A 23138-nucleotide genomic window follows, 5' to 3' on the forward strand; every position below is an offset into this window, starting at 1 on the left:
TTCTTGGAAACCAACCTCCTGACTTAATTTATATAATCAAACAAAAATCAAACACCATTAAAACAAACTATACCTTATCTAAAACACAAACCAAAACGTAAAAGTGCTAAAACTATCACAAACAAAAACAGCCCCTTTGTCCCTGGTCGTAATACAAAAAAGGTTTCCTAACCCTTAGAAAACAAGCTCCCCCCCTAAACTGAGCACAGTCTGCAGACCATTCACATTACTGTAACTTTGCCTCATTGCTTGTATGGAACCAAGATGTAACCACAGACACAGGTTATCGACAAAGACCACCCAACTGCCGAAACTCATTGCATTTTGAAGGTGATTATTTGGCCATTATTAAAGCTCCATTTATTCCATGACGCTTTACATATGAAAAGGGGTACACATAGTAGAGACAAGTAAAATAATCAAGAAATACAAGTCACAGACAGGTACAGGAGGAGAGAGAACCCTGCCCGCGAGGGTTCACAGTCTATAAGGGATGGGTGAGGATATAGTAGGTGAGGGTAGTAAGGCATTGTGAAACTATGTCCACAGTACACAGTAGAGAGGAGCGATCCGGCCGAGGCTTGATTTGCTTTCGCCAAGTTCACCTGTGTTCGCCGCATCCATTGAATTCAATGGGAGACAAACGTAAAAGGCATATACAAACACCTTTAGGGGGGCCAAAAGCTACCAAAACAGCTGAAATCATTTTGCAATAGAGTCACACTGTGGTTGCAGAGTCCATAACTTTCTGGACTATTAATGTAAGAAATACTGGATGAGTGAGAGGAGTAGGCCTGTTGCTCTGTGAACACTGCTATTAAAGACAAGATATAACTTGGAGACCCATCTTTGAGTATTCCACATTTCCAAAAATTAGAGGCAGACAGCAGGACAGTGGCATCAATTGGCCCACAGTACCCATAGTGTCTTAGCAATGCAGTCAGGTATAGGCCATGCACCACATACACTGTATATGTATTAGCACAGTTGAGTTTCTCCCGCTGTGGTGGATCCAAAACACAAACACACAATTATTTATATGGGGTTTTTGGGGAGTTGAAACCACACTTGAAAAAAAAGTGGCTGCGTCAACTCTCAACATACCCAATGCTACCATCGCCCTATAAGCCACCAAAGTGCTGGGACATTTACTCTACTAATAGGTCATTTAAAAAGGCAAACATTAAGAATAATGTGCATGTTTTCATGTAATCACAAGCCTACATCACACCTCTGCATACTTCGGCATAAAATTAAACTCTACCAAGCATATATGATGAAATGTCAGTTTATGTTCCCTACCACAGACCGCTACATAGAGCCTCTGACAGTGAAGATTTAGACCTGAAATCAATGAGGATGTCTATAAAGTGTGAATCAAAGTGTAATAAACCCCCCACTGCCTGCGATAAAAGCCGGCGTCTTACTGTACCAAATTCCAGGAAATGTTATCTGGAGAATACCATCTCTCCAAGCTCGTGGCTGGAGATGACCTCAAATATTACAGCTGTTGTGTAAGCGGTGGCGGGCAACCTACATCTGGGTCCGGCCATCGCTCATCTCTAACAGAAGCAGCTGATGTAGCCTCCGCGCCCCCCCTCCCACACAAACACGTTATATAAACCCTTCTATCTAGGCTATGTGCCCATGTGACTGGAGCTCACCAACGCCAGATCCCTTCTAATCACACAAATTCTCTCTCCGCAGGGACCCATCAAGCCAAATTCTCAGCAGCCTTCAGCTCCCATTAACCCCTGCAGCACAAGTCTCTTAAGACGCCTGGATTTGGCCAGTTATTGAAGTCCACTTCTAGTAAAAGATAAGCAGCGATTCCGAGAGAGGACGGTGGGTTATACGCGACCATTGATGTGGATTCATAGTCACACTGAAAAGACTGAACCCCCAGAAAGATTGTGACAAAACCCCCGAAAGTGGAAAGCAATACCCTGAGAAATACATCAAATCCCAACACATCACAGAAAAGGACGGCCATACTTCCCCAACAGGAGGTCACAATACTAATATCCTGCAGAATGCAGCAGGCCACCATGAGGAAAGGTGCAAACACTGATTAACCACCAGGGTTAGTTTTCAGAAAATCCCGCAATCTATACAAATCACATTGATGACATGTACCTGTTTTAATTTGTGAAATAAATAGATTTTATGGATTTTCTTAAATAAATTTATTAATTTATACAATTTCCCTCAGGGAGGAATCCAGAGCACCCATCACACAAGGGACATAGACTTACACCCGCGTGCGTAACATTCGGTGAGAAGCTTATTTTTCTTACACATACTGATAAAACACCACCTCTGTACACAGCTTGTATAGGGCTCAGTCACTACCTGTATTGCACCACGACCGCTAACAGCCATTTGGAGATGTCCGTACTATTAGATTAGGCAAATCATACTGTATGGGGGGAAAAAAAATGTAAGTTGTGTAATAAGGAGACGCTCCTGTAACATAGCAGTAATAGCACAACTCTGTATTTGCTAGCTGCTGCCCACCTCTTTATCCAGATCTCCCAGGATGGGTATAGCGGATGAGGTCCAACTGCAGAAGAATGAGATTCTAGCCCTCGCTGTCAGCTTCTGTTAAAGCTTTTTAGGGTAGGATTCCATCTGCGAGAGACTCGCACGTATCTCGCATCTCCTGGGACGGCCTGCCTCTATTTCTATGTAGCAGAGACGCTCCCATCGGGAAAGAGGCAGGCCGTCCCGGCGGGAGATGCGATGAGAGATACGCGTGAGTCTCTCACAAGTGGAATCCTACCCTTATATGAAGGCTACGTTGACTCAGTGAAAAACACGTTAGACAGTTTTAAAAAGCACTAAAACTGTTTTACTTTTCGTAACAAATAAGCTAATCCGAGAAGAGACTGGAGCTCTGATAACACCGGATGACAGCGCCTGATGGGACCGCATTCTTCTACTATTGGAATTCATCATAGGTCAGGGAGGCTGCCCGGCACTAGACCTTCTATTATGGAGGCCTGGTGCATCCAGTATACTAGTACCACAAGACCAGGCATTGTAAGGCTATGTGCACATGCTGCGTTTTTTTTACGCTGCTTTTTGTGTGCATTTTTAGCCGCTAAAAACGCACAAAAATGCACCCACGGCAAAAAAACGCATGCGTTTTTTCCGTGATTTGGTGCGTTTTTTTGCTGCGTTTTTGATCTCTGCGTTTTTCCAATGCATTGCATGGGGGGAAAACGCAGAAAAACGCAGGAAAGAATTGACATGTCCATTTTTTTTTAAGCTCAAAAACGCAGCTTAAAAAAAAAAAAAAAAAAGTTGTGTTCGGACAGCAAAAATGAAAACTCATAGATTTTGCTGGGGAAGCAAAGTCATGCAGTTTTGAGGCCAAAAATGCACCCGAAAAAACGCGCAAAAACGCACTGTGTGCACATAGCCTAATCTCTGATAACTCAAGGTTTGCCACTGATTGGTGGGGAGGGTCTTTTTACACACCTTCAGATATAAACAAGCGTATTGCAGCACTAGAGATGGGAAAAGCATCGAGACTGACCATAGTTAAGGCTCCATGCCCAGAATGCGGACACGCTGCGTCATGGACACAGCATATCCTATCGTGCAAACCCACGAATGTTGTTCACCCGAGACCCGTGCCCATGATCAGGGTTTGGACCGTTGCGGTCTCACTATTCTCCCTGCGCAGAACACTCGCGGCTCCACAAGCATAAATTGACATGCTGTGGCTCGGTAAACCGCACTGCATGACAGTATGCTGCGGGACAAAAGGACAGGGGGCAGTAGATTATTCTACGTCCCATCCACTGTGCTTGTACTGTACAACGCCGCGTTTTGGATGCAGGGACAACACGCTACATCTAAAACGCTGTGAACACTGCTTGTGGGCACAAACCCTAATAACACTACTGTGAAAGGCATTGAAAGCTAGAGTTGACAAAATCCATCACAATGATCAAGCTGAGTAGGATAGGAGCCATCATTGCACCATCGCCCTATTTAAATAAGGCACTAAATATATGAACGGCATTTATGGGAACGCTTAGTCCAGATTATCGTCTTCTCTAAACCGGCCAGCCATCACGGCAAAATGTTTTGTTTATTGATCGGGTGCGATGGTTTTAAAGCTGGCTTAAAAATCGTTCTCCAGAGCCCGTCGTCCTGTGTATATGATCTTTTATGGGCACAGAATGTACCCCAGCCTGTAGCACAAAAGAAAGTTTGTGCTCACCAGTATAGTTCTATAGTTTCACCCGGGTACTATAGTGTCGGAGTCTGGTTACACAGCCATGGACCAACGGGAAACTTCATAGGAAAGGAAAATCTCCAAGTAAAATATTAAATTCTTTATTTAAAGGGAACCTTTCACCAGTTTTGGGGCCTATAAGCTGCAGCCACCACCAGTGACCTCTTATATACAACATTCTAACATGCTGTATATAAGAGCACGGGCCGCTGTGTAGAACGTAAAAAAATCACTTTATAATACTTAGCTAAACGGTCGCTGCGGAGGAGTTGGGCTATATTGGCATCTCCAGTCTCCGGTGGCTCCTCATTCGGCCATCTTCGCCCTCCTTCTGAAGCGTGAGTGCTTGACGCGTCCTACATCACACACTCGTCGGTCCCGCGCAGGCGCACTACAATACTTTGGTCTGCCCTGCTCAGTACCTCAATGCCAGAGAGTGTGGATGACGTAGGACTCGTCATACAACCAGGCTTCAGAAGGACGACAAAGATGGCCAAAAGAGGAGGCGCCGGGATCGGAGAACAGAGACTCCACCGCAGCGACTGTTTAGCTAAATATTATAAAGGGATGTTAGAATGCTGTATATAAGAGCCCACTGGTGGTGGCCGCAGCTTATAGGCCCCAAATCTGGTGACAGGTTCTCTTTAATCCATGTTGGACATGGTAAAAACCAACGCATTTCAGGCAAACACCCTTGTTCACTGAATCTACTTCCACATGGTACAACAAACATTTAAAACCACGTATTATCCCAGTAAATGCCTTTATATATTCAATCTAGGGGTCGTTTAAAGGCATTCATTGTGCCGCATTAAAGCCAAAAACGTCAGAAAATGCCAGGTTTTCAGCACAGCTTTTACCCATTTAATGCATTGGGTGAAATCTGAAGATTTTGGCACATATTTACCAGATCTGAAATTCACATGAGCCTACAAGATAAGTAAAGCTGCCTATCATGTGGGCGTCTACCTGCCGGGGCTCAGAGCGGGCTCCTCTGTAGATGGGTGTGATCTATGGAATTAACCCTCGCACTCCTGGCATCTTCTGGCCACACAGGCGGGGAGGGTCTATAATGCCCTGCTTAGTGCTCAGCGCTGCACAAATCTAAAGCCATGTGTATCAGCTGAACCCTGAAGTAGGTCAGTCCGCTGGGAAATGTAAAAAGCACGCCACGTCATTCCCTATGAAAGGATGTAATATCCTATTGTGTGAATGTGTTTTACCGAGACGAGTTATGTGAGCGCTAAATTACACCACACGGTATGGAGGACAAATTGTAGAGTCTCTTTGTATAGGAGAGCGCGGTCTTGTGCTTTTAATAAAGCCACCATATACTAACCAGATACAGACCACGATGACACTTTGGGGGCTTATGTAAATGGAGGCCAACGCAGTTTACACCAGTAGCATTCCCGAGTGTAGATTTTGTTGAGGTGCATGTACACAGTGACCTCCCCTCATACATTACCTATACTCCCTCCCCCACACACACAGACACACTTTTTGGACTACAGTAAGATTGGCATTGAGGGGTCTATATTTTTATATTTTTTGTCTGCCCCAGAATATTTATTTTGACCAGTAAAATGTTGGACACCACAATACAAAACCAACAGCCCTGATAGTGTCAATGGGGTTAGTTGGGGCCAGTGGTGATTTGTGATGGACCAGGCACGGTTGTTTAAAGGGGCCCAGTCTATTGCAATACTCTGTCTGGCTAAGGCTACTTTCACACATCAGTTTTTTGGCATCAGGCACAATATGGCGTGTGCCTGATGCAACGGATCCGGCGCAGAATATGCAAAAACTGATGCGCCTGAGCCTTTTTTTTTTTTTTGACGATTCTGGTATACCTGATCCATCAAAAAACGGATCCAGCGCATCCGTTTTTTTGCATCCGTTTTGTCCGTTTTTTTTTTGCTGGATCCGATTTTTTCTCAATACATTGGAGCATGCTCAGTTTACAAAAACTGATCCAGCGGCCACATCCGTTTTTTGCCACATTACGCCAGATCCGGCGTCCATAGGCTTCCCCTGTAGACCACGCCAGATCACGCCGCATCCGGCGCAATGCGTTTGTCAGAGACAAAAAAAGTTACAAGAGACGTTCCATCCGGCCGCCCCATTAGCCAATGACAACTGATCCGGCAAAAGCCGGATGCAATGCAAGGCCATCAGGCACAATCCGGCGCTAATACAAGTCAACGGGGATAAAACTGATCCGGCGCCGGATCCGTTTTTTCCGGATTGTGCCTGATGGAAGAAAAACTGATGTGTGAAAGTAGCCTTAAGGCTGCTTTAAACGCTGCGATATCGTGATAGATATCGCTAGCGTGCGACCCGCCCCCATCGGTTGTGTGACATGGGCAAAATCGCTGCCCGTGGTGCACAACATCGCGCTGACCCGTCACATTACTTACCTGCCTAGCGACGTGCTGTGACCGGCGAACCGCCTCCTTTCTAAGGGGGCTGTTCGTTCAGCGCCACAGCAACGTCACCGAACCGCCGCCCAATAGAAGCGGAGTGGCGGAGATGAGCGATACGTAACATCCCGCCCACCTCCTTCCTTCCTCATTGCGGCCGGCCGCAGGTAAGGAGAGGTTCCTCGTTCCTGCGGTGTCACACATAGCGATGTGTGCTGCCGCAGGAGTGACAATCTACTTCTTACACTGAGCAGCAGTGATATTCGCGAATAGGGGGGCATGTCAACGATGAGCGATTTTGACCGTTATTGCGACGATTCAAAATCGCTCATAGGTGTCACACGCAAAGACATCGGTAAAGCGGCCAGATGTGTGTCACAAATTCCGTGACCCCAACGAGATCGCTTGATCGATGTCACAGCGTGTAAAGCGGCCTGTAGATGCCAGAGACAAAACCATCAAATGGAGTCTAAGGGTACAGGACCCGTTTTGCCTAATTATATAATGACCGTAGGGCTTCATTTCCCTTTAAGGCTATGTTCACACAGGGCGTTTTTGCTGCTTTAACCTGATTGCTTGGCAGAAATATATATATTTTATATATTCATTTGTCTACAGTACATGTTTACATACAATTTGTTTCATTCACCACCCCCCCACCAAAAGAAAAGTAGGTATAGGCTTTTTTATTCTAATTGGGGAAGCGTAGAATGAGGATCTGTACTAGTAGTGGACAAACCCTTTAAGAAATATTAAAATAGAGCAGCCGGCCCTTTAAATCTCATTGTTCTGCCACAACTTACATAAGGACAAATCATTATACTCTTATTCTATCCTGTTCTTTTCTGTAATGAATCACTAGTCGTACTTTTGTTAAATGTGATCAGTGCCGCGTTCAAGGCTGTGATCCAATGTGATATTCTTACTTTTTATGCTACTTTTCTATTAAAGCCGCTGCATTTATTCAAGGCTGTTGACTTTGTAACCTCTGCGCTTCAGCTGTTTTATAGTCTCACTTGTTAAAAATATTCAACACAATGTAAAAAATAAAAGCTAAAAGGATTTAGATCCTTGAGCTATAAATTGAAGCAAATGATTCACAAGGAGCAGATATTTATTTATCTGCTGCATACACAACTCAGGAAATTGCAAACACACACTGAAAGAGGCTCTTAAAGGGCTTCCAACAGCATAAATCCACTTTAAAACACTTCACTATAATAATAATAAAAAAAAAATCCTTTTTATATAAAATCCACTCTTAAAGATAGCGCCACTTCCAGTTCTTCTTTTCTCTCCCGCCACTTTCAATGATGTGTAACTCGCAGGATCGCAGTCTTGAATGGAAGCCATCGATCACGCCAGTTCTGGGGCCGGTCCTGCCTGTTATTACTACAGGCTCAGTTTTATTCTCCCAGCGCCCGTCCTGTCACCAATACATGTAAACCACGGCCACAGAATGCTTTTCTCTCCTGAGCATGCAACAGGCATTTTTACCCACAGGCTCAGTAAAGTGCGGGGCCCCCAGCTACTCGACCCGCTAAGGCTGCTTTCACACTACGTTTTTTTAACATGCGTCATGAACGTTTTTTTGCTGCAAAAGCGGATCCTGCTTTTACAGCAAAAAATGCATGCAAACGCATGTGTTATTTTGCAGGATCCTGTCACTGGATGTTTAGGGGCGGGCATTGGAGTCATGTGATCGGGAGTGAGGGGAACTAAACATGCCAGACTGGGAGCCGGCTTCTTACAGCTGTGAGGCTCGTAACCAAGGTAAACATCGGGTATACTTGCTTGGATACCAGATATTTACTTTGGTTACAAGCGTCTGCAGCTGCTAGGAGCCGGGCTCCCTGCACACGTTACCAACGTAAACATCGGGTAACTAAGAGAAGTGGTTACCCGATATTTACCTTGGTTACGAGTGTCCGCAGCTCTCAGGTGGGGGAGAGACAGAGAGAGAGAGGGAGGAGAGGGAGGGGGAGAGACAGAGGGAGGGGGTAGAGAGAGACTGATCACGGAGGCTGGTTCTGGGCATGTTCAGTAGAGCAAGCAGGATCCTGTCTATCAGCATGCCAGCGTTCACCTGCGTTTGCATGCTGTTTAGTCAGGATCCAGCAATTTGCAGTATTTGGACGCAGCTCAAAAACGCTACAAGTAGCGTTTTTGAAAGATGTTAAAAAACTGCAAGTCGCTGGATCCTCACTATAACGCACGCAAACGCAGGTGAACGCATGTTAACGCGAGTCCATTGCAAATGCATTGAAATGAAAACGCATTTGCACTGGATCCGTTTCTGCGTTAAAAAAAACGTTCAGGACGCATGTTAAATAAACGTAGTGTGAAAGCAGCCTTTGCGTGCGTTATAGTGAGGATCCAGCGAGTTGCAGTTTAACTTTTTTCAAAAACGCTACTTGTAGCGTTTTTGAGCTGCGTCCAAATACTGCAAATTGCTGGATACTGACTATACTGCACGCAAACACATGTGAACGCTGGCATGCTGATCCTGCTTGCTCTACTGAGCATGCCCAGAAACCAGCCTCGGGTGATCAGTCGCTCTCTCCCCCTCCCTCGCCTGAGAGCTACGGAGGCTCGTAACCAAGGTAAACATCGGGTAACTTGCTTGGATACCCGATGTTTACCTTGGTTACGTGTGCAGGGAGCCCGGCTCCTAGCAGCTGCAGACGCTCGTAAGCAAGGTAAATATCGGGTATCCAAGCAAGTTACCCGATGTTTATCTTGGTTACGAGCCTCTGCAGCTGTCAGATGTCGGCTCCCAGTCTCACGTTCAGTTCCCCTCACTCCCGATCACATGACTCCAATGGCCGCCCATAAACTTCAAATGACAGGATCCTGCAAAATAACACTTGCGTTTGCATGCATTTTTCTTTGTAAAAACAGGATCCGCTTTTACAGCAAAAAAACGTTCATGACGCATGTTAAAAAAAAAAACGTAGTGTGAAAGCAGCCTAAGAAGCCAGCTGTCCATACAGTTACAGTGGTGCTTTCTATATTTCTTTATAAATTTGACCTAAAACTATAGATTTTCACGAAATAAGATTAGTTAACGAAAACAAAATAAATACATTAAAAATATTACGCTATCCTTTCTTAAAGGGATTGTCCGACACCCTGCACCCCCGCCGATCAGCTGTTCTCTGTCCTGGTAGCAGAAGGCAGCCGGAAATGCACAGTTTCAGCGCTTCTCCATCTTCTGCTAGTGGCTGCGTTCCAGGTACTGCACATTGGCCTTCCATTCAGATCAATAGGAGGTGGATGTGCAGTACCCGGCCGTGGCCACTACCAGAAGATGGAGCAGCTCTAGAGCAAAGCATTTCCAGCTGAATGCTGCCGGGACAGTTGACAGCAGATCGGTGGGGGTTTGGGGTGTCAGACCCCAGGCAATCAGACATTGATGACCAATCCTAAGGGGCCCTTTGCACACTACGACATCGCAAGCCGATGCCGAGCGCGATAGTCCCCGTCGCAGCTGCAATATCTTGTGATAGCAGCCGTAGCGATAATATTCGCTTCACATGCACTCACCTGCCCTGCGACATCGCTCTTGCCGGCGACCCGCCTCCTTCCTAAGGGGGCGGGTCGTGTGGCGTCACACGCCAGGCGGCCAATAGAAGCGGAGGGGCGGAGATGAGCGGGACATAAACATCCAGCCCACCTCTTTCCTTCCGCATTGCAGACGGGACGCAGGTAGGAGATGTTCCTTGCTCCTGCGACTTCAAACACAGCGATGTGTGCTGCCGCAGGAACGAGGAACAACATCTTACCGTCGCAGCAGCCAAAATAATGAAAATGACCGACACTACACCGATCATACGATACCGACGCTTTTGCGTTTGGTAATCGTAGTTAAAACGATTTACACACTACGATATCGAGAGCGACGCCGGATGTGCGTCATTTTCGATTTGACCCCACCGACATCGCACCTGCGATATCGTAAAGTACAAAGTACCCCTAAGGATAGGCCATCAATGTAAAAGTAATGGACAATCTTTTAAAAATTTGGAAAATGATCCAATATCCCTGCTGTGACAGAAAAAAAAAAAAAAAAAAAAAGGGGCCACTAGTCCAGTCAGCCCAGGCCAAGAAATCTATTGCACTAACAGAATGCAGCAAGACCCCTTAATGATGGAGGCTTCACAGGTGCAAAGTGTAGAAATCACTCACACGCTACCACTAGTGGAGGGGGCGATGCTAGATGATAATATTGCACACTAGCCGCGTGCATAAGGCGATGTTCACACGGTCAAGAACTCGTGTAAAACACGTATAGGAGACTGATTGAGATTAAAAATATCTGAATCAGTCAGACTCCTTATGTATACCAAATATCGGTTACCATACTAATACTCCCGGTGGGTGGGTGGTGCCGCTGCGCGGGGCGCGGCCTCCGGATGTAGTCGCGCGGCGGCCTCAATATTCCCGATGTGCATGTCTGGTGACGTCACTGAGGGACTTCCCTCTGACGTGCGCCTCGGGGATGAGAGCCGCAGTGCGGTGACGCTACTTCCGGGCGCCCCGTCCCGCGCGCATGCGCCGCTACGTCAGCGATCCACACACATGGAAACCGGCACCAGTAATCAGGGCATTTATTGCTATAAATGAGGAGCGTGCTGTGTGATTATCCATTCGCCTGCACCCCGCTTTGGCGACACGCGCGTCCGGGTTGAAGGATATTTGCCTACCCACCTCTGAACCACCACTGTCTGGCTCTCCATTCTCACACCATGGGTAAGTCCACAAACTGTTGTTATCTGATGTGACTATTTGATCACACGGTGTGTCTTTATTATAGCTGCACGGGCTGTTTACTTATGGTCTTGATACTATGATGGGTTGACCTGGGTGGTTCATTGATGGGTGGGTGAATATAGAATCCACCTACCTCATATTTGCATGTATGTAAAATGAATTTAACTTTTTTTTTGGTTGTTATTTAATAAAATTTGATATTTTTAATCTGAATCAGTCTCCTATACGTGTTTTACACTAGTTCTTGAGTTAAAATTTGGAGTATATTCTATGACATCCGTTTATTGGGGTATGATACTTAATCCACTAGGATGAGATTACATTATGGTATTTTCCCCTATCTGTCTATGCTATATATTTTTTTGATGTTCACACGGTGTCCCGTTAGCAACCTATTGGTCACGCCAATACTATTAGATCAGACGGGTTGCCCGGACACTACCAAGTGCAACATATAGGGACAGGGGCTCCATTATGCACTGCCTGTATTTAGAGGCCTGGCTGCATCCTGTGTAAAAAAAAAAAAAAAAGTGCACAAAAATATATATCAAATATATATGAGGTATTAGTTAGTAAATTGACTAATATACATAAGCTTGCAATCCACGTCACGAATCCCCAAGTCCCTACACTGATAAATGCCAAAAAAGCAACAAAGAGGAGATAATGCTCCTCCATAAATATAATATAACTAGCATCTCCCCCTCCACTAGTGGTAGCGTGTGAGTGATTGCTCCACCTTGCACCTGTGAAGCCTCCATCATTGAGGGGTCTGGCTGCATTCTGTTAGTGCAATAGATTTCTTGGCCTGGGCTGACTGGACTAGTTGCCCCTTTTTTTGCTGTATATTTATTGGGGAGCTTTATCTCCTTTGTTACTTTTTTAGCATCCCTCCTGTGACTGATAAAGGTATCTGAGCCTTTAGGTTTGGCCGCTTTCCCACTTGCGAGCGATTCGTGCAAGAATCGAGTCAAATCACCAGGCATGGCCTGCCAATGTCCGGATAGAAATATACGTAGCTGCACGCTCCTGTCCGGAGAGCCGTAGGTAGAGCCGGGTGATGTGACTCGATATTCACAAATGTGAAGCCGGCCTTTTGCAGATAATTTGATGGCAATTAGAGCCTGGCGTTTCCAATCAATGGGATGACAATCAGGTGAATGGGAGACCTGTTTAAACCCCTTCAGCACCTTGCAATTTTTGGTTTTCATTTTTTCCTCCCCTTCTTCCATAAGCCATAACTTTTTTATTTTTCCGTCAATATAGCCAAAGGAGAGCTTGTTTTTGTGGGACGAGTTGTACTTTCGAAAGGCTCCAATCACTTTGCCATATATAGTTTAGCTGAAAATTTGAACAAAAATAAAAGTGCAATTTACACAATAGTTTTTTTTTTATTTACCATGTTCACTATATGGTAAAGCTGACCGGGCAGCATGATTCTCTACAACAGTAAGCATACACAGATACCAAACATGTATAGTTACTCAGGTTGAAAAGACACCTAGGTCCATCTAGTTCAACCTAGTGTTACTTTTATTTAAGTGGTAAATACAAAAATTGCTTGTCAAAAAAAAAAGTTGCTTTTGGAGGCATTTTCTGAGAACTGTAACGTTTTTACCTTTCAGGTTTGGTCATCAGCTGACCCCTGATTGTCATAACAGCCCATCGGCGCCCCACGTTGACATCATGGGAGTGGCGGTTGGCGTGGGGAATGATGCACTCCCGCCAGCACGTGTTAAATCCTGCTGTCAGAGATTGACTAGTTAACAGCTGTGGGAAGATCTCCGATCCACCTGCGGCTGTTAGAGGCGCATAACAGCAGATCAGATCAGCCGACGTGTGCAGGGAAAGATGCATTTTAAGCCTACAAAGCAAGGGACACGGCGGATGTACCAGTAAGTCCAAGGTCATAAAGGGGGTTACAAAAACAGGGATCTATCAAATTCTGATCTTTACAATCTGTTTGTGGAACTGTATGATGGCACAAGCACATGAGATTTCAAAGGCCCTCCAAAAGAGTGATGTTGCTTCTCACCAGATTAGGCCTGTTTTACACGTCAGTGATTCTTGTACGTATGTTACTGTTTTTATACATACCAGAATCACAGACATACGCAGACCTATTAAAATCACATTGAGGAAAATCAAGACCAATATTACCATCTGCTTGAATGGTCAACCAACAAAGATCACTCTAAACTAAGAGCTCAAGGTAACTTCTAAGCAACTAAAGGCCTTTCGCACATTATCTATTGTTACTGGTCACGATTCCAGGAGCAGTATGACACTGAACAACAATGGTGAGGACTGTAAGGACAAAGCAAAGGATCTCTTGGCTTAATAAATATCACAAGGACAAAGCTGAAAGCTATTGGAACAATGTTTTGTGGATGGATTATTATTATTAGAGCGCCATCAATTCCATGGCGCTTTACATGTGAAAGGGGTATACATAATAGGGACAAGTTCAATATTCATAAACAATACAAGAAACAGACAGGTACAAGAGGATAGAGGTCCCTGTCCGCGAAGGCTCACAGTCTACAAGGGATGGGTGAGGATACAGTAGGTGAGGGTAGAGCTGATTGTGTGGCGCTTTATCAGACTGAGGGTTACGGCAGGTTGTAGGCTTGTCAGAAGAGGTGGATCTTCAGGTTCCTTTTGAAGCTTGTCAAGATAGGCGAGAGTCTGATGTGTTGAGGCAGAGCATTCCAGACTATGGGGGAGGCACAGGAGAAATCTTGGATGCGATGGTGGGAAGAGGAGATGAGAGGGGAGTAGAGAAGGAGCTCTTGTGAGGATCGAAGGTTACGTGCAGGTAAGTACCGAGAGACTAGGTCAGAGATGTAGGGAGGAGATAGGTTGTGGATGGCTTTGTAGGTCATGGTTAGGGTTTTGAACTGAAGTCGTTGGGCAATGGGAAGCCAGTGAAGGGATTGGCAGAAAGGAGAGGTCGGGGAGTAGCGGGGGGGGGGGGGGGGACAGGTGGATTAGCCGGGCTGCATAGTTTAGAAAAGATTGTAGGAGTGCGAGACTGTTAGAAGGAAGGCCACAGAGCAGGAGGTTGCAATAATCCAGGCGGGAGATAATAAGGGCATGTACTAAGGTTTTTGCAGCTTCTTGGGAAAGGAATGTACGGAAATAATTTGGGAGGCGGCAGGAGGTGAAGAGGGCTTGGATGTGTGGCTTGAAAGAGAGATCAGAGTCTAGGATTACTCCCAAGCAGCGAGCACGTGGCACTGGGGAAAGTGAGCAGCCATTGACATTGATGGATATGTCAGGTGGGGAGTGTTGAGTGAGGAGCAGGAAAGACAATGAATTCTGTTTTATCCATGTTCAATTTTAAGAATCGAGCAGAGAAAAAGGATGAAATAGCAGACAGACATTGTGGGATTCTGGTTAGTAGGGAGGTGAGGTCAGGTCCAGAGAGGTAGATCTGCGTATCATCAGCGTAGAGGTGATACTGAAAACCGTGGGACTATGAGCTGTCCCAGGCCAAAAAGGTGTAAATGGAGAACAGCAGAGGTCCAAGAACTGAACCTTGGGGGACTCCGACAGATATGGGGCGAGATGAGGAAGTGATGTGAGAGTGGGAGACGCTGAAAGTTCGGTTGTTTAAGTATGAGGAGATCCAAAATAGCGCCAAGTCTGTGATGCCCAGAGACGAGAGAATTTGTAGTAGAAGGGAGTGGTCTACTGTGTCAAAGGCAGAGGACAGGTCCAGGAGGAGGAGGACAGAGTAGTGTCGCTTGGATTTTGCGGTTAGTAGGTAGGTCGTTAGTGACTTTGGTTAGGGCAGTTTCAGTGGAATGATTGGGTCGGAAGCCAGATTGTAACCGGTCAAAGAGGGAGCAGGAAGAGAGGTACGAGGACAGTTCAAGATGGACATGCTGTTCCAGTAGTTTTGAGGCATAGTGGAGAAGTGATATGGGGCGATAGTTTGACAAAGAGGAAGGGTCAAGGGAGGGCTTTTTGAGGATGGGTGTAATAGAGGCATGTTTAAAGCATGAAGGGAATACACCAGTTCGTGATAGGTTGAAGAGATGGGTTAGGGTCAGGATGAAGACTGTGGTGAAATTGGGGTTGAGGTGAGATGGGAGTGGCTCAAGCGGGCAGGTTGTGAGATGTGATCTTGAGAGTAGAGTGGAAAGATGATCTTCTGTCATGGTGGAAAAGCTGGATTTGGAGGAAGAAGACTGAGTAGTTGTGAGGAGTGGCTGTGGTGATTGTGGGCCAAAGCTTGCTCGGATGTTGTCAATCTTCTGCTTGAAGAAAGAGGCAAAGTCTTCAGATGAGATGAGAGCAGAGAGAGGTGGTGCCGGGGGATGGAGGAGAGAGTTGAAAGTGTTGAATAGCTGTTTAGGGTTGTGGGATAGAGAGGATATGAGGGATGAGAAGTAGGCTTGTTTAGCAGCCGTGAGTGTGGACTTGAAAGTGGTGAGAGCCTGTTTGTATGTAATGAAGTGCTCAGTGGCATGAGACATCTTCCATCTGCGCTCAGCAATTCTGGAAGCCCGTCTCAATTCTTTAGTCTGGTCCGTGTGCCAGGGTTGCCTGTTGATTGTGCGGGTTTTGGTGTGTGTGAGGGGGCAGCTGATTTGAGAGCTGCAGAGATGGTGGTGTTGTATAAAGTGGCAGCAGCATCTGCATCGTGTGAAGAAGTAATGTCTGCAAAAGGGAAAAGAGAGTGTAAATCAAGGTGATTGAGATTTCTGCTGGGGTGTGAACGATTGTGGAGGGAGGGTTGTGTACTTAGAGAAGAGGGAAGATAATGTGAGTAGGTTGTGGTCAGACAGGGGGAGAGGTGAGTTAGAGAGGTTAGATAGGGAACAGAGGCGAGTGAAGATGAGGTCCAGCGTGTGGCTATCTTTGTGAGTAGCTGCAGAGGACCATTGGGTGAGGACGAAGGAGGAGGCGAGCGTTAGAAGTTTAGAGACAGATGAGTGAGAAGTGTCAATGGGTATGTTAAAGTCACCTATGATGATGGTGGGGATGTCGGTGGAAAGGAAATGTAGTATGAAATGATCAAAAAAGGCAGTGGCTGGCCCTGGTGGGGCGATAAATGACAGCCAGTTGGAGGTTGGTTGGGGAGTAGATGCGGACAGAGTGCACCTCAAAAGAGGGGAGAGTAACTGAGGGTGGTAGTGGAATTGGTGTAAAGGAGCATTGGTCGGACAGGAGCAAACCAACTCCTCCACCATGCTTGTTACTGGGGGTGGGGGGGGTGGGAGAGAGAATTGGAGACCACCATAAGAAAGTGCAGCAGGAGAAGCTGTGTCAGAGGGGGTGAGCCAGGTTTCAGTGAGGCCGAGGAAGGAAAGTTTATTAGTGATGAAAAGACCATGAATGTAGAAAGTTTATTGCAGACAGAGCGAGCGTTCCATAGAGCTGCTGTTAGAGGGACTGGGGGAGCGGGGGCTGGGTGAATGGGTATAAGGTTAGAAGGGCTGCGGAAATTGGTGTTAGAGTGTGGATGGCAGTTAGATGTGACAATGGGGATGTGGTGAGATGAAAATAGAGCTTTTTGGTTTGAATGAGAAGTGTCAAGTGTGAAAGTAATCCTATCCTCCCCTGTTAAAATAATCTCTAATATGTAAGGGTGTAGGAGATGGGGGCTAGTGTCATATCTATAAAGGGGTCCATATGGTGGTGAATGGGTCCGGACTGCCCAGAAGTTTGCCATTCCTGGCTCATCACACCTCTGCCAATTCCCAAAAGGTTACACAAGACCCTATTACACCATGTCCTCGTCCTGTGATCTCACTGAAAGCCTACACTGATAGAACTCAAGGGGCCGAGGAGTAACTGGGCCGGCCACCATCCCCAATACATGGCACAAGGGATAAGAAATAGCAATACAGTAACGGCGTCACATTTCTGCAATCACAGCCGGCTGCGCTGGCATAATACACAATTAGAGCTCCGATCACAGATCCAGCATGCAGGACACGAGGCTGATGCAATTATCCCAATTATCCTCATCACTGACCCCAGCAGCGTGCACAGCACTGGATGAGAAAATTACTGCTCCACTGAACTGAAACGCGTCAGAAGTTACAAAAACTCATTGTTGGCATCAAAGAGAATCAACATGAATGGGCACCGGCATTCAGTCTGAGGCAGAGAATCGGCCACGCAGAATACTACAGGAGGTTAAAGGATATTGTGGACATCGGGGGTGAAAGCTACATAATGTGCACGGCGCCCTGAAATCCTGGGTACAAACGGTATCTGATGCTCTGGAAAGAATATTAAGACGGGACCTGTCCGCACCTTTCCCATAGAGCTGGGTAGGGACTTCCCTGACACCTCTTCTGATTAGCAGATGTAAAAACTTGGCACTCAAGATAAATGTGAATTCATAGTGGTCTTTTATTGAGAAGAACTTGTAGGACCAGCACAAGTACAGACGTTTCGGTCAAAGACCTTCATCAGAGTGCGTGTAGGGGGTCCTGAGAAGGTATAGCAACGTGGCAACTGGCAAAGACCAGTATGACGCGGGGTCCACCACTATCTGTGTGACAATGATGTGCTTGTGCTGGTCCTACAAGTTCTTCTCAATAAAAGACCACTATTCACATTTATCTGGAGTGCAAAGTTTCAACATCTACATGAGACTGTTTTTTGACCCTACTTGAGCACCACCCCAAAAGTGCCGTGTGTGTCAACTCACTAAGTATCTTCTGATTAGCAGGCTCAAAGTGATGTCATGCAAGTGTCACACAGCAACAATGATGTCACACGGGGCCTACTAATCAGAAGATCCACCGAGGATACGGACAGGTAGGGGACCAGGGCTCTGCGATACCTACATGGCCATAGGTCCTGAAAAACCTTCTGCTCAACACTATTAATAATGCTTTCAATCGATAAAGTACTTTAAGAGCAGCAATCACCAGGATTTTCCTATATAGCCTAAAGCCAGTGCTATACTGCACTATCAGGCTGATTCTATACATACCTTTAGTTGTCAGCTCGGATGTATAGGTTTTGAAACACAAGCAAATAAAGTTTGTAAAATGAGCAGCTTTTTGAATGGCAGCAGCTGCCGATCAGCTGATAGCTGGGGTGGGTATTCATAGTGAATCCCACCCCCTGCCTGTACATCCTCCGCCTGTTATTTATGCTAATTCTATTACAGAATTGTTTTACTAACTGACTAGAAGGACCTGTACTGATGTCATACCCATGTGACCAGAAAGGGGTGGGGCCTCAGCCAACATAGCTGATACCAGGAAGCAACATTTTTCTGTTGGCCCCTTCTGGTCACATGGTTATGACATCAGCACAGGTCCTTCTATTCACTTAGTAAAACGATTCTATAAATAACAGGGGGAGGATGGATAGGCAGGGGCTGTAATAACTATGAATATCCACCAAAGAACAATTTAATAAAATATGCAGTTTGTAACGTGTAATCTGGTGGCAGAACAACTTTAAAATAATAGATTTCAACGAAAAGAAGTCTGAAGGATTTGAAATAATACTTAAAAGGGGTAGTCCACCCTGAAGTATTTATTACACATCCAATATAAGGGCTCATGCGCACGTCGCGTACTCACATGTATTTACGCTGCGTATTGCACTGCAGCGTAAACGCATGCGTCCTCTGCACAGTCTATGAAGATTGTGCATGAGACTTGCGCACGATGATTTTTTGAACGCAGCGATTTGGGAGCTAAAATTTTGACCCAAATCCGTACGTTCATAAAATGAGCATGTCAATTATTCCGTTCGCTATGGATGCAGCTCCCGCTCTGTCTATGGTGGGGGCAGCATCCAGAGCGCATGAAATCAGCTTTTTTTCCAACAAAAATACTGCATCCATTACGCAGTGTTTCTGCAGCGATTTGAAGCACACATGTGCTGTCAAATCGCTGCAGAATATTCAGCAGTTACGTGCGAACAGGCCCTAAGAAGGGTTTCTTTCACATGTCCGATATCGGATCACAAGCCGTTCTCCCGACCCGCGTGGCATATATTTTAATGAATACTCGCTTGCATTGCAAGAAACGAAAAGCAGTCAGAATGCTCGAGGGCGCTGTTCACACATTGAGGTACGCAAAATCTATGGGGTTTTTAAAGCAAACATTGCTTTTGAAAATATTTTGTAACCTTTTGGTTGGACAGTGCCTAGTTCAGAGGGGATTTCATCAGAATATGGCCGCTCTTCACCACACAACGTGTTTTTTAGAAAAAAATCCGAAGAGTTACCAAGTGTTTCTGAAGAAAAGCATTTAATGAGAAACTGCAGAAAAATAAAAATAAAAGAATCCTCTGAAGATTCTGACTGCACCTCGCCTGATAATGTGCGCCGGCATTAATAACAATTACTACACATAATAGCGAGGACGAGCGAGAGCAACAAGAACAAGGAATGAGCAGTGCAAGAAAAAGAAGGGCAGAAAGCAATATACATAATACTAAGCACAACTGTAACATCATCAAAGGGCAGGAATAGAAAGTTACAGCCCAGAAAGTAATATCCAGAATAATGGCAGCAATAAGTAATGAGAGGAAAAAGAAATAATGGTAGAAAATAAATAGAACATTAGCGTCAGTGTAGAAATCTACACATAACAGGAACAGTGACGGAAACAATGGTGGTGAAATAATACAGCAGTCAGCAGTGAGATATACACACTGTACTGTGCCCTATGCGCAGCACTATATCCCACGAGCTGTGCCCTATGCGCAGCACTATATCCCACGAGCTGTGCCCTATGCGCAGCACTATATCCCACGAGCTGTGCCCTATGTGCAGCACTATATCCCACGAGCTGTGCCCTACGCGCAGCACTATATCCCACGAGCTGTGCCCTATGTGCAGCACTATATCCCACGAGCTGTGCCCTATGTGCAGCACTATATCCCACGAGCTGTGCCCTATGTGCAGCACTATATCCCACGAGCTGTGCCCTATGTGCAGCACTATATCCCACGAGCTGTGCCCTATGTGCAGCACTATATCCCACGAGCTGTGCCCTATGTGCAGCACTATATCCCACGAGCTGTGCCCTATGTGCAGCACTATATCCCACGAGCTGTGCCCTATGTGCAGCACTATATCCCACGAGCTGTGCCCTATGTGCAGCACTATATCCCACGAGCTGTGCCCTATGTGCAGCACTATATCCCACGAGCTGTGCCCTATGTGCAGCACTATATCCCACGAGCTGTGCCCTATGTGCAGCACTATATCCCACGAGCTGTGCCCTACGCGCAGCACTATATCCCACGAGCTGTGCCCTATGCGCAGCACTATATCCCACGAGCTGTGCCCTATGTGCAGCACTATATCCCACGAGCTGTGCCCTATGTGCAGCACTATATCCTACGAGCTGCACTGAACCCTACGAGCTGTGCCCTATGTGTGGAGCTATGCGATATGTGATATGACCGGTCTATGTGCTGTACTCTATGTGTGATCTGCGCTGACAACACAACAGGTCACACTCTGCGGTTTTAGCGCTTCTTACCGATTATCGCGCAGCGTCTATCACCGCCCAGAATAGTGAGATCCGCGGTCACTGCAGGCGCCTCCGGTATTTCCGCCCCCCGCGCTCTCCGCTCACTATCAGCACTGACTCTCTACTTCACACAGAACACAACGTGATAGCGGCTCCACGCTCCACCCATGGCGCCTTCTCATTGGTTTATTAACATATAGTCCGTCCCTACTGATTAATGATTGGTCACCAGGAAGATGGACATCTCCTGCGTAGTTCTCTTATGCACATCTCCGACAGTCCCAACCCGGCTCTTCTTTTGATAGGATACAGCTGATGTCTGTCACTGGAAGAAGAGCGCTGATTGGTTGAGGGCGTGGTTTTGCTCATTGCATAAGATTCACGTGGAAACCCATGAGATGGAGCGAGAGTTGTTGCGTTCTGATATGCGCGGCCCGGGAGTGACACCGCGTCTGTCCTGCGGGAGAGCAGCATATTTACATGGCGGGAGCGTAGTGCTGTCCTCTGCTAGAGGATGGGAGGAGAAGTGCAGTCCTCACAGACGCGCTCCATGGAGACGTCACTCTGCAGTGATCTATAGTAAAGGCTATGTGCGCACTAGTGCCCCAAGAGGCAAAAACAATCCCTACAGCTGGTCCCCACCTGGGGCTCTCGGGCAGTGATGTGCGGCGGCTGTATCTTTAGCACCAGGACCAGGAAACGGCTCTGAGGAGCGGGAAAATGTGTGAGGAAGATCCATGGGGTCCTGCACCCCGGTATCCTGCCTCCGTGTGATTACTGGGGGCTCTGGGTGCCAGTACCGTGAGGGGGGCTCTGGGTGCCGGTGCCGATGCCGAGAGGAGGCTCTGGGTGCCGGTACCGCGAGGGGGCCCTGGGTGGCGGTACCACGAGGGGGCCCTGGGTGGCGGTACCACGAGGGGGCTCTGGGTGGCGGTACCACGAGGGGGCCCTGGGTGGCGGTACCACGAGGGGGCCCTGGGTGGCGGTACCACGAGGGGGCCCTGGGTGGCGGTACCACGAGGGGGCTCTGGGTGGCGGTACCGCGAGTGGGCTCTGGGTTTCGTTACCGCGAGGGGGCTCTGGGTAGCGGTACCGCGAGGGGGCTCTGGGTAGCGGTACCGCGAGGGGGCTCTGGGTGGTGGTACCGCGAGTGGGCTCTGGGTTTCGTTACCGCGAGGGGGCTCTAGGTGGCGGTACCGCGAGGGGGCTCTGGGTGGTGGTACTGTGCGAGAGTTGGATGTGGCTTTCGACCTCAGAAAGGTTGGAGACCTCTGCCCTACAGGATATAATATTTTGTGCAATCTTTCTCTTTAATTCGGGCCTGATTTACAGAAAATCAGCTCCCATATTGGACGGGCAGTAAGTCACAGGCAGAGCTGATCTGGTTCTGCACCGCCCATTGCCAAGAGCCAGTGGACTGTTATTAAAGCACCACTCAAGCGGTTTATGGCTGTGTTAGCGCGTAAATGCTGAAATTTCTGCAGCGATTTGACATCACATGTGCGCTTCAAATCGCTGCAGAAACACTGCGTAATGGATGCAGTGTTTCAGCAAAATAAATGCCGATTTTATGCGCTCTGGATGCTGCCCCCACCATAGATAGTGGGAGCTGCATCCAAAGTGCACAAATTAATTGACATGTTGCTTTTTTGAATGCACGGCTTTGTGTCAAAATTTTGGTATCCAAATCGCTGCGTTCACAAAAGGATTGTGCGCACTGATTGTGCTGGGGACGCAGGACGCATGCATTTACGCTGCAGTGCTAAACGCAGCGTAAATGCATGAATTTAAGCAACGTGCGCACAAGACTTTATATTTTGCTTTTTTGTTATTGCACAATGAGAGTGGTGTTTTAAATGTACAAGTGAATCTTAATAAATTAGAATATCAGCAAACAGTTAATTTCAGTAATTCAATACAAAAAGGGAAACATTATATAGAGTCATTACACACAGAGGGATCTATTTCAAGTGTTTATTTCTGTTAATGATGATTATGGCTTAGGCTGCTTTCACACTTGCGTTCAGCGCAATCCGCCGCTATGGCGAGTAGCGCAGTCCGTTAACGCACTGCTCTATTCTCCATAGACTTGTATTGACGACGCACCGTAACGCAAGTGTCTGCGTTGCATCCGCTGGACGACGCGTCGTTATTTTGACGCAGCATCGGGCGGAGGGAACGCTGCATGTAGCGTTTTTTGGGTCATTAAAATGTTAGAATCCG

General features: G+C 46.7%; 1 protein-coding gene across 1 annotated transcript in view; it reads right to left on the reverse strand.

Moving 5' to 3' along the window:
- PER2 (period circadian regulator 2) overlaps positions 1–21031 on the reverse strand; it is a 105729-nt gene extending 84698 nt beyond the window's left edge. The window contains exon 1 of the mRNA XM_075340955.1: positions 20925–21031. The gene's annotated coding sequence lies outside the window, so the exon portion shown is untranslated. The remainder of the gene's footprint in view (positions 1–20924) is intronic.
- Between the last annotated feature and the right edge of the window lie 2107 nt (positions 21032–23138).

The sequence above is a fragment of the Anomaloglossus baeobatrachus genome, chromosome 3 (assembly GCF_048569485.1).
Source record: "Anomaloglossus baeobatrachus isolate aAnoBae1 chromosome 3, aAnoBae1.hap1, whole genome shotgun sequence".
In the NCBI taxonomy this organism is placed as follows: domain Eukaryota; kingdom Metazoa; phylum Chordata; class Amphibia; order Anura; family Aromobatidae; genus Anomaloglossus; species Anomaloglossus baeobatrachus.